This window comes from Cupressus sempervirens, chromosome 3 (genome assembly GCF_028749045.1).
Source record: "Cupressus sempervirens isolate cs-2001-9-10 chromosome 3, ASM2874904v1, whole genome shotgun sequence".
Lineage (NCBI taxonomy): Eukaryota > Viridiplantae > Streptophyta > Pinopsida > Cupressales > Cupressaceae > Cupressus > Cupressus sempervirens.
Window position 1 is genome coordinate 668,946,073 of NC_143120.1, and position 14,026 is coordinate 668,960,098.

Below are 14,026 nucleotides of genomic sequence, written 5' to 3' on the forward strand. Positions count from 1 at the left end.
AAAAATGAATGATAAATAATCTACGCTTCGGTTAATTACATATCCAAAAATAATAATAATAATAAATTAATTGAGAAGAGAAGTCAAGTAAAAAATTAAATAAATTTATTTTATAATTCAATAAACATGCATGGAAAAGATAACGAAAAGATAAAGAAAAGTTAATAGGAGTTAAAGTCTGGTAAGCAAGGAGTCCTCTTGGGTGAATGCACAATTAATGCCTTGATTTTAGAAGAGAACTCCTTATCACCAATTGAGAGTTCATTTTTGAAGGACCGCAAATTTTGGAGGAGGAAAGAATTTCGAAAGTGAGAAGGTTTTGAGAAGGGAAATTTCTCTCACAATCTTCTTGGGCGTAGCGATTAGCATCAAAGTCTAGGTAGACGCTTGTGATTATTCACTCAATTTATTACGCTCTTTCTTTTCTTGTCTTCATTGTGACTGTTGAATGATTTTCCAAATAATTCTTGTGACGAATGTTTCATTTTATGAATTTTCAGTATGTTTGTTAAACCTTCTATGCATGGAAAAGTTTAAATGATCAATATAATTCTTCTTTCAATAGATTTAGAAATTAGAAATTGAACGGGGAAGGGTTTTGTATTAAATTCAAAAATTCCATTTGAGAATTTGACCATTTGGTCATATTTCCTCTATCAGATTAAGACCTTAATCTTTTATAAAAAAATATATATTATAAATTTTTAAAAGGGGGAGGGTTCTTGGTTGATTTTTTTATAATAAAACATTATATATATATATGGCCGGGAGGTAGGTCATCAATTCCCACCTCCCGCCATGGTAGAGATTGTCACACGGTAGGCCCCTGCTGTGTACAATAGGTACTGCTGTCATGGAAAACCCTGCTATGTATAATAGTAACTGATGTCACGATAGTGGGATGCCGTGGACAACACCCTTTTTAAGGGTCGCATTTTTGTTTAAATTATTTATTTATTTTATTATTATAAGTTTATTAAATCTTAAATTAATATTTATTGATAAATTTATTAATAAATTTTATTAATATTTAATAACTTATTAAATTGTTTTGATTAAGTAAAAATAGGTTTTAAAGGACCTAAAACCTTTACAAAAAAACAAAAGTCTAGATATAAACAAGAGATGTAAACATTAGAGAAAAGCAACACAAGACAACATGAAACATACCTCCAAAAAGAACAACCACGAGGTCACCCAAGATAGAGCTAGAAAAGACAACAAAAGAACAATAAAAGAACAACAACTGACTAGCTAAGAAGTCTTTATCAGGTCAACAACCTGATTCGCTAGAATATGCATATTATCAGCACCGATCTTCCCCTTGTCCTTCTTACTGACATTCTCATTCTTCTTAGAATGAGCTCAGGTGTGTTTGCTTGGTCCCTGAGTCTCTACCACTAGAGGGGATTCTTGCCCTTTGTCATTGTCATTCCTCTTCAAGAGGTTACCCACATTGTCCGCCATCTGTTTGAACAATTTTTCCACATTGCCCAATTTAGCATACATTTTTGACACCTTCCCCTGCATACCACTAATCTCTTTATCCATCACCCTTTGTGTCATGCCAAAAATATGTGGGCAAAAAAACACGTAATTTTTTTTTTTCAACTAATTAAATTAACAAACTAATTTCAATTAATTAAAAGACCCAATACTTGATAATTTCTCTTTAAATATTGCATCCTTAGAACAATAGTAGAACATAATTTACAATAAATTAAGTCCTATTAACTTCAATCAATAATAAATCTATTAAGCAAAATATCCATTAACATTATAACTTAATTGATTAGAATGTCCAATTAAATAGTATAAAACTAATTATTTGAAATGTTACATAAATGAACACCCACTAAAGTAACGTCTTACATATAATTAAGTAATCTTTATGATAATCACAATTTTTATTTAAATCTATAATTCATTAAAACAATCCTAAACTTTAAAGTAACTAACTACTAAAATCTAGTCAATCAAAACTATTAATTAAGCTTACGTAAACTTTATTTAAGTAATAAATAAAACTAAAACTAATTCATAATATAAAACATATAATTTAAATATCTAACAACTAAACACATAAAATTACTAAACATTAGAATACCAAATACTAATATAGAAACTAAAACTAATTTAATTACAACTAATTCCTAAACAACCAAACTTATTAATTTAAAAATATTAATTACTAATACATAAATTAAAATTTCTAACAAATTAAACTAACTAACTTTACATATATATAAGGAAACAATACTAAACTAACAATCTTTATATAAAACTAACTTACTAACTTAAAAACATAGTAACCTACGCTAACTTCCCAGTAACCCCATCCTACCCCACTAGCCATCCCACGTGGCACCTACCCACGCCTAAGACTACACCCCTACATGCTGCCCTAAGCATTGACTGTCGCACTATGGACAGGTGTGCCCCACCTAAGGTTGTGCATGAAGTTTCCAAGGTGGGTGACCAAAGGTTAAAAATAAAGTTTGCATTCAAAACAAACAAAACACATGCACCTCCACCCACGTGATTCCCTACTGCATAAAGGCTAATGAGGGAGTACAGGGTGATGTCACCCATAATTGCATTGAATTTGTTTAAAGATCAAGTTTGTCCTTGTTTCCAAACCAACGCATATGAAAAGGGTGACAAGATATGTATTAATTTTTTTTTAAAGGTTTCCACACCCATCTCTCGCCAATCACATCCTAGGTGATGCGCTTCCCCAATCAATTTGACTTGCAAGGGATGTTATGTCAGACATGCCAGTCCATAGCAATATGCCTAGGATGGAGAAGTAATTAAGTTAAAAAGTTTTCTAGGTAAGTATAGGAAAGGGGTGAGGAGTTAAGTGTTAAAGTTAAGTAGGTAGATATGTTAGGATATTTAGATTATTAAAAAGTATATATATATATATATATTTTTTGAATTTAAGTTTAATTATAGAATCAATAGAATATTCTTTGTTATCAAATGAGAACAAATAATTTGCTTGCCATACAAAATCCAGAGAGTTTTTGCTCTCTTGGGGCAATTTTTTTTTTCTAAGTGTTAGAATTGCTAAAATTTTTGCAAGGGGGAGATATATATATATATATATATATATATATATATATATATATATTTTAAATTAATCTAATAGGACTTGTTACAACCTAGATAAACCAAGAATTTGAATGATCCATTTTAACAACAATACAAGATTGGTTTTTGTTTTCAATAATCATGAAAATGAATCTACGATCATAACATAATTTTTGTCTCAACATATATGAGAATTAAATTTTGCATAATTGAACATCATCATTTCATCTTATTTTTGATATACATTTATATAATTGAAAAATACAAAAAAAAACTCATGAGAAGCGATAATACTCAATCACTATTTTATTGAAAACCTGATTCAAGGCTCTGCCGAGAAAGAACCAGGAAGAAAACTTGGCATCGTTGCCATTACAACAAAGGTTTTAAATACAATTTACACAAGATTTCAATCCTGAAATTTCAACAATCAGATTAAATTTCCTTCATGGCCCTTAACAAGGGACCCATTTCATTTTCTGTAATACATCGTTGAGGTCGTGGAGGGAACAAAAATTGACCAGGTGACAAACAACATAACAAGGAGACAAAATCAGACATTCATATCCATACTAGGTTTCACAACAGGATTCAACATTGAATCAAAACTAGGGAAAGGTGGATTTTTCCAACAAGAGATGTCAAACACAACACCAAAATAGGTGCCCAATCGGGGCTATAACTCAAGAACTTTCGTTCTTCCATTCTTACCTGCCACAGCTCATGCGTGGATTGTGCTGATAGGTAGGGACCCATAACACCCTACCCTCTCTCCCTCTTCTTGTCCTAAGAAGAGACTCTACACTGTTGGAGTCCAACTGAATACCTTTCCTAAAATTGGCCACTTTTGCCCTATCTAAGGGTGAGTAATGCCAAAACACCCATATAAGAAAACTTCAAAATTCAAGCAAAACAAGAAGGAAAAGCATTCAAGGAAAACATGGTTTCAATCCTTCCCAAGCATACCCAACATACATACAAGCATACCAATAATCAACACAATAACATAAGCATGAACCAAGCATGAAACAACATGAGCAACATGAACAAAGGAGATGAAGAACTCCTACCTTCACAAAGAGGTTATGGTAAAATGAACAAATTGAGAAGAGCTTTTCCTTCCTTGTCTTCAATCTTCCAAGACTTCTCTCTAAAAGTAGAGATTGGGTAACAACCAAAACTACTCAAAAATGCCTCTAAATAAGATCCAAACTCAACCACCTAATAAAGGCAATAACTTCTCCCACTTGCCTAAATCTAGAAGTTTCTAACTCAACCAAACCTAAGGTTAACCTCTAAGTGGAGTTGAGGTTATTCAACCCATGGTAACAACTTTCAATTTTCGCACTAAGGCAAAAATAGACTTTTTGAGTGACCATAAAAGTCAACAAAAGGGGCTAAGGGGGTGGAAAATGCCTCCAACCCATACCCATACCCCTTGGGTATTAATATTTCATGATTTAAGGCCGTAGGAATTAATTTGGGACCAAACAAATGCTAGGAATTATTAAGACTATCTAACAACTCCAAAATGCAGATTAAGCACTAATCTAGATTAGGGGTTAACTAAACTTGATTAAAAATAGATTAACAAAAAGGGCACTAACTTAGTCCAACCTAGGTTCATAGGTTACATAGTTAACCCAAACTAACATGCTGGAATGCATAAACAATTTATGAGTGTCAAGTGACACTATTAGAACACGGTTACGAAACATTAACATTTACTGATCATGGAAAGATACATTCATACATCTCACAATACAATTAAGATACGAACAATGGGGTTTCCACAAATGTGACATAGGGATCAGTTCCATTCCTTTGTCGAGTTTCTCAGCTAAAATATCCTACACACTCATTGCACACATCAGTAGCCCCATAAAATCACATGCACATATGTATATACGTATCAGGGAATCACATAAATTAAAATATACATCTTTCAATCAATCAAGGTTTCTCTCATCCTACTCATATTCTTAATCATTACAATTTCATAATCAAAGTGTTAATCCTGCATCTACTTACTTCATCAACATACATGTTCATAAAGCATTAAATGACGAACTCAAATATTTGAAAGTAAACATCACACAACATGAAATAATATAATATGTTCAAAGCATCAGATAGTGTCTCGACATCTTGAGTTGTGAGTATCAAAATAATAATGTACCAGTATGCTACAATGGGTCAGGGCGAGGCCTCACATCCTCCCCCACTAGGCATGAATTTCCTCCTAGAGTTCATCAAAAAGATAAGGGTACTGAGATTGCATCTATGCTACATCCTTCCATGAAGCCATGACCTCATCATAAAAATCCCATTGGACCCTAACTTGGTCCAGCTCTCAGCCTCAAAGTGCTAGGGTCCATCAGGCAATAATACAGATAGGCTCCAGTGCCAGCTATCCATCCAACTCCACCTGCAAAGCATCCCAATCTATAATATGAGACTCATCATAAATGTATCCTCTAAATTCTGAAATGTGAAACACATCATGGATGTGTGACAGGCTAGGTGGCAAAGCTAAATGGTAAGCAACATGTCCTATCCTCTCTAGGATCTCGAACAGTCCAACAAATCGAGGTGCCAACTTAGAGCCCTTTCTGAATCAAATCAGACTCTTATGCGGTCACACCCTCAAGAACACTCTATCACCAACCTGATACTCTCGATCTGTCCTCTTTACATTAGCATACTTCTTCTGTCTATCATGTGCCTCTCTCAGGCACTGTCTAATCAAGGTCACCTGTTGCTCCATCTCCTTGACTAACTGAGGTCCAATAGATACTCGATCCTTGATCCTATCCCAACTCAAGGGTATTCTGCACGATCTTCCATACAATGCCTCATAAGGCAGCATACCTATGGAGGAATGGTGCCCATTGTTATAAGAAAACTCGACAAGATGTAGGTATTCCTCCCATTTGACCTGATGGTCCATCACGTACATACGTAGCATGTCCTCCAAAATTTGATTCACTCGCTCAGTCTAACCATTGGTCTAAGGATGGTACGTTGTACTAAAATTGAGCCTAGTGCCCAAAGCTGCCTGCAACTCTCTCCAGAATGAAGAAGTGAACAAGGAGTTTCTATGGAAGATGATCTTACAAGGAACACCATGAAGTCTGACAATGTCTCACAAGAACACTTGGGCTATGTCTCGTGTTGTGTATGTAGTACGCATAGGTGAGAAATGGGCAACCTTGGTCAACGTGTCAACTGTCACCAAAATGGCATCATGGTGACGAGATGACATGGGGAGACCAACAATGAAATCCATAGATATAGCATCCCACTTCCACTCTGCAATCTCATGCGACTGAAGAAGCCCACCAGGATGACGATGCTCTGCCTTCACCCTTTGACACTCAAGGCATCTCGCAACTATGCTAGCAATCTGCACTCTCATGCTTGGCTAGTGATACAACTATCTCAGATCTGTATGTAGCTTCTTAACATCGGGGTGCACTGCATAGGGTGCTCTATGATCCTCAAGTACAATGAGCTCGCGCAAACCCCTAATGGAAGGTACATACATACATCCTCTATGACGCAAAATTCCATCAGACTCAAAGGAATACTCTAAATACTTCCCTTCCAAGGGTCTCTAAGAATGCACTATCTGACTCACTTCTGCATAAAGCTCATCAGCTAGTAAGTGCTGTAGGATCCGTTGTCTCAAGTTAGTGCAACTAGTGACAGATGAAAGCTCATGGCACCTTCTACTTAAGGCATCTGCAACCACATTCTCTTTTCCCTTGATGTAATGAACATCAAAATTGTACTCATAAAGAAACTCCATCCACCTTCTTTGCCTAGCATTAAGGTTTGGTTGAGAAAATATGTACTGCAAGCTCTGGTGGTTAGAATGAAGCTCAAATCTATGACCTAGAAGGAATTGTCAGCATCTTACTAAAGCATGAACCACTGCTACAAGCTCTAGGTCGTGAGTAGGATAGTTGAGTTCATGAGTCTTTAACTTCCTAGACTCAAAGGAAATGGGTCATCCATCTTGCATAAGGACTTCCCCTATACCATCTAAAGATGCATTGGTGCACACCACAAAATCCACAAAAGGATCTGGTACTGCAAGAATTGGTACAATCATGAGGGCTCTCTTGAGCTCTTGAAAAGCTCTATCACACTTCTATGTCCATTCATACTTCTTCCCCTTCTTCTGAAGAGATGTGATTGGGTGTGCCAATCTAGAGAATCCTGCAATGAAACGTCAGTAATATCCTGCTAGACCCATAAAGCTCCTCACTTCAGTGACACTGGTGGGTGCTGGCCAATCCATGATGGCCCTAATCTTTGATGGGTCTACTGAGACACCATCACTTGATATGACATGACCCAAATAATGTATCTCAGGTCTGTAGAATGCACACTTCGACAAGCTGTCGAAAAATTGATTCTCTCTCAACTTTTGTAATACCTACCTCAAGTGCTCTTCATGCTCTTTCTCATCATGAGAATAGATTAGAATGTCATCAAGGAAAACAACCACAAACTTATCCAAAAAGGTAGGAAATGCTCCATTCATGAGGCTCATGAATACAACTGGAGCATTCGTAAGGCCAAATGGTACCACTGTGAACTTGTAGTGACCATACCTAGTACGAAAAGTAGTCTTGGGGATATCACTATCCACAATCCTCAACTGATGATAACCCAACTTCAGATCAATCTTTGAAAATACTCGAGCACCCTACAACTAGTCAAAGAGATCATCGATTTTGGGAAGAGGATATCGGTTCTTGATGATCACTTTGTTCAGTTGTCGATAGTCAATACACAACCTAAGTGACCTGTCCTCCTTCTTGACAAAGATCACTGGTGCACCCCAAGGTGACACACTAGGTTGAATATGCCCCTTCTCTAAGAGTTCCTCCAACTGAGCCTTTAGTTCACTGAGCTCATGAGTAGTCATCCTATATGGTGCTCTCGAAACTGGCTCGGCTCCTAGCACAAGATCTATATAAAAATCCACTACTCTAGGTGGAGGCATACCAGGGAGCTCTGAAGGAAATACATTTGCAAACTCTTGCAGGATTGGAAAATCATTGAGGGATGGCTCCCCCTCTAAATCTTCCTCTCTATCACTAATGGAGATAGCAAACAACTGACATCCCTTTCTCATGCACCGTCTAAGCTGCATAGCGAAAATCATACGAAGGGATATGGGTCTCTTTACTCCAAAGATCTTCCTAGAGATACCATCTTCATGCGCACATTCCACCCTCTTCTGTCGACAATCCATCTTGGTGCTATGGGCATAAATCCAATCCATGCCAAGAAAAACATCATAAGAACCTAGAGGGGTAATGCATAGATCAGACATCGTGGACATGTCTCCAATCTGCATCTGGAAATTATGCATCGAGGAACTAACTGACACTCTAGCTCCTGAGGCTAACTCTACTTCCCAAATGACATCTTATCTAACTACCAGTAGCTTGCAATGCTCCACCAAATATGGAGATATAAAAGAGTCAGTAGCTCCAGAATCAAATGAAACTGCAACCATATGGCCCTATATAATACCTGTAGCCTCTATAATTGTGGCCTAATGCTCAACCTGGCGGTTGTCAATTGCTGCAAAAACTCTATGGGATTGATGCAGAGCCCTCTGTATTTATCTTCAAGGAATCTTAGTTCAACTCAAGGGATTCACAATAGGCTAGTACACCCTCAAGGAACCAAGAACATCTCAAAGATTACAACAAAGAACCCTAACATTATACACCAATAAAGGCAACATCTTCACTCACACAATCAGATTGCTATGTCTGATTGCATTGTTCATAACTTCAGTTCTAAATATTTTCTTGAAAAAACCTTTGGAGAAATTGTTCCAAATTAGTAATTCTAAAACATACCCAAAGCTGAGACCAATCCAATAAGAAGATTATAAATTATGTACTTTGAACCAAGACCCATATTTTCTGTCATAAATCAGGAGCCAAACCATTAACCCTTCCTGGGGAATCAAATAACTTTCTCAAAATAAATTTAAATAATACAAAAAAATCTCTGAAGTATCAATTTCTAAGTCTAGTTTCCAAATATATAAGTTATTTTCTTTTCTCAATCATAAATCATTGTATAATATCAAATCTTTTTCTGCAACACCATTGAAGGTATTTAAAAACCAGTTTTCACTCAAATCTTCATAACTTTCCCAAATCTAAATGAAAATGATTCAAACCAATTGGAAATGAAAGGTAGTTTACATATATTTCTAATGAATATCATTAGAGATCTTGAGTCTCCAAAATATGTTCACACCACATGCTGCAACATGACCATATTCAACGAATCTCAAATCTGCAAACATCCACTTTCACCAAAATACCCATAACTTATTCATTTCTTCATAAAATTGAACCAAACCAAAAGCATGAGAAGAAAGATTCATCATAATATATATCCATTACTATATTACATGGTTTCCAGGCTGTACATGGCCATACAAGGCCTAGAAACTACTCTAAAACTAAAAAAACCAATCAAAACCACAACAATAAAATGCACCAAAAATGTATCAAAGTATTTCCTCTTCTTCATATTGATTTGGTTCGACCATAAAATGGTTTCTATATCCATTTGATAGTTATAAACCTTCCTAAATACCCCCAAGACCAACCATATACCTTTTTACATCATTTTTCTATTATTAGCGACTTTCTCAATGTTGCATTTTACAACTTCTTACGCAACTTTTACATTTTTGACAAAAAAGGCTTCATAGCCTTTACAACTTGACCCAAATACAATATAAATGACTCAAATGTATTTAATATCACAAATAATGAATCTTAACTTTCTCATGTTCTTGTATTTAATGTGCTCCTGCACCAGGGATCTACCCATGTCACCAATTGTCGGCTTTCAAAAAGCCCCTCTCTAACCACCAGATGCCTATCCCTGTAGACACTCTCTAGCTATATGACCCATACCACCACAAGTGTAGCATGGTCCTCGGGTATAAGATCGTGCACCCTGTGATCTAGATTGTTGTGGGCCTCCTGACCTGCTAGATCCACTATATCCACTCCTGGAAGACTGTTGAGTCTTCATTGACTGTAACTGTGCAACCTGTACCTTCTAATCCTACTTGGGACCTTGTGAATAGCACTGCTTGGGCTTGGAGCCCTGATAACCCTATGAAGGTTTCTGCTGCTTCTGCTATTACTATGGTTTCTGCTACTGAGACTGTTGGCCCTTAGAGGACCCTGTCGTATAGTTCTTATTCCTTTTCCAAGGAGGTTTCTGCTAGGTAGAGTTTTAGTTCTGAGATCGATCCTGTGACTCATGTCTACCTCGAGTATCCTCAGCAACTAGTGCTATTTCTACTACTTTTCTAAAGGTGGTAGGGAAGGCCATACATATTGGACCCTGAAGAGATAAATTCAAACCCATGATAAAGCAATGTACTCCCAGTTTCTCTTCCTTCATGTATTCCACATAAGGAAGGAGCTCGAGAAACTTGCTCTCATAATGAGCTACTGTAAGATCTCTCTGATATAGAGAATGAAACTCCTCTATTTGTTTCTGTCTGAAGTGCTCTGACAGGTACCTCTCTCGAAATCTCTCCAAGAATGACTCCCATGTGAGGGTATCCATCCTCACTCCTCCTATAGTCTCCTCTTGATGCCACCAATTGGAGGCATCTCTTCTCATCTGATGGACTGCTAGTCGTGCCTTTAGATTACTCCCATAAGGACGTAATCCAAAGCACCACTGTAGGCTCTAAACCATGCCTCTACTACTATCCCCTTAGTGGAATAGGTAAATAATTGTGGCCTGAGTCGAATCAATTCCTGATATCATCTCCTATATGCCTAGGAGGTCTTTCAAGTGGGGGTCCCCTCTGGTTTATTGACTCACCCTTGTGCTCACCTTGTCCCTCTAACTACCTTGGTGGGGGACTCCTAGTCCTCTCTCTACCTCTGTGTCCGCCTCCTCCAGGTCCCTCTGCTACCACTACGGGAATTTGTTGTCCAGGCTAAACTATAGATACTACCCTCTGCTAAACTACACCAATCAATGTCTGAAGGGCATCTATAATGTCCTGGTTTAGGTTAGGTGGTGGTGGAGGTGGTGGTGGTCCATCCTCCTATCTCGCTCTACCACCCCTTGCCCTACGACCTCTGCCTCGTCAGTTTCTTTGAGTAATAGGAGGCATCCTTCACAAAATAAAGTTTAGTTTAAGTTCGAAAGCATAATGGTTTTAGGTTCCTAGTGTTGAACACGGGCTCTGATACCAAAATTTCATGCCCAAAATACGTGGGCAAAAACACACGTAATTTTTTTTTCAATTAATTAAAATAACAAACTAATTTCAATTAATTAAAATACCCAACACTTGATAATTTTTAATTACTCTTTGAATATTGCATCCTTAGAACAATAGTAGAACATAATTTACAATAAATTAAGTCCTATTAACTTCAATCAATAATAAATCTATTAAGAAAAATATCCATTAACATTATAACTTAATTGATTAGAATGTCTAATTAAATAGTATAAAACTAATTATTTGAAATTTTACATAAATGAACACCCACTAAAGTAACGTCTTACATATAATTAAGTAATCTTTATGCTAATCATAATTTTTATTTAAATCTATAATTCATTAAAACAATCCTAAACTTTAAAGTAACTAACTAATAAAATCTACGTCAATCAAAACTATTAATTAAGCTTACGTAAACTTTATTTAACTAATAAATAAAACTAAAACTAATTCATAATATAAAACATATAATTTAAATATCTAACAACTAAACACATAAAATTACTAAACATTAGAATACCAAATACTAATATAGAAACTAAAACTAATTTAATTACAACTAATTCCTAAACAACCAAATTTATTAATTTAAAAACATTAATTACTAATACATAAATTAAAATTTCTAACAAATTAAACTAACTAACTTTACATATATATAAGGAAACAATACTAAACTAACAATCTTTATACAAAACTAACTTACTAACTTAAAAACATAGTAACCTACACTAACTTCCCACTAACCCTATCCTACCCCACTAGCCATCCCACGTAGCACCTACCCATGCCTAAGACTATACCCCTACATGCTGCCCTAAGCACTGACTAGCGCACTATGGACAGGTGTACCCCACCTATGGCTACACATGAAGTTTCCAAGGTGGGTGACCAAAGGTTAAAAAGAAAGTTTGCATTCAAACCAAACAAAACACATGCGCCTCCACCCATGTGATTCCTTACTACATAAAGGCTAAGGAGGGAGTACAAGCTGTTGATGTCACCCATAATTGCATTGAATTTGTTTAAAGATCAAGTCTATCCTTGTTTCCAAACTGATGCCTATGAAAAGGGTGACAAGATATGTATTAATTTTTTTAAAAAAGTTTCCACACCCATCTCTCCCCAATCACATCCTAGGTGATGCGCTTCCCCAATCAATTTGACTTGCAAGGGATGTTATGTTAGACATGCCATTCCATAGCAATATGCCTAGGATGGAGAAGTAATTAAGTTAAAAAGGTTTCTAGGTAAGTATAGGAAAGGGGTGATGAGTTAAGTGTTAAAGTTAAGTAGGTAGATATGTTAGCATATTTAGATTATTAAAAAGTATATATATATATATATATATATATATAAAATCTAATAGGACTTGTTACAACCTAGATAAACCAAGAATTTGAATGATCCATTTTAACAACAATGCAAGATTGGTTTTTGTTTTCAATAATCACGAAAATGAATCTATGATCATAACATAATTTTTGTCTCAACATCAAATTTTGCATAATTGAACATCATCATTTCATATTATTTTTGATATACATTTATATAACTGAAAAATACAAAAAAGAAACTCATAAGAAGCGATAATACTGAATCACTATTTTATTGACAACCTGATTCAAGGCTCCGCTAGGAAATAACTAGGAAGAAAACCTGGCGTCATTGCCATTACAACAAAGGTTTTAAATACAATTTACACAGGATTTCAATCCCAAAATTTCAACAATCAGATTAAATTTCCTTCATGGCCCTTAACAAGGGACCCATTTCATTTTTTGTAATACATCGTTGAGGTCGTGGAGGGAACAAAAACTGACCAGGTGACAAACAACATAACAAGGAGACAAAATTAGACATTCATATCCATACTAGGTTTTCACAACAGGATTCAACATGGAATCAAAACTAGGGAGAGGTGGATTTTTCCAGTAGGAGATGTCAGACACAACACCAAAATAGGTGCCCAATCAGGGCTATAATCCCAGAACTTTCGTTCTTCCATTCTTACATGACACAACTCATACGTGGATTGTGCTGATAGGTAGGGACCCATAACACCCTACCCTCTCTCCCTCTTCTTGTCCTGAGAAGAGACTCTACACTATTGGAGTCCAACTGAATACCTTTCTCAAAATTGGCCACTTGTGCCCTATCCAAGGGTGAGTAATGCCAAAACACCCATACAAGAAAACTTTGATATTCTAGCAAAACAAGAAGGAAAAGCATTCAAGAAAAACATGGTTTCAATCCTTCCCAAGCATGCCCAACATACACACAAGCATACCAACACAATAACATAAGCATGAACCAAGCATGAAACAACATGAGCAACATGAACAAAGGAGATGAAGAAATCCTACCTTCACAAAGAGGTTATGGTAAAATGAACAAATTGAGAAGAGCTTTTCCTTCCTTGCCTTCAATCTTCCAAGACTTCTCTCTAAAAGTAGAGATTGGGTAACAACCAAAATTACTAAAAAATGCTTCTAAATAAGATCCAAACTCAACCACCTAAAAAGGGCAATAACTTCCCCCACTTGCCTAATCTAGAAGTTTCTAACTCAACCAAACTTAAGGTTAGCCTCTAAGTGGAGTTGAGGTTATTCAACC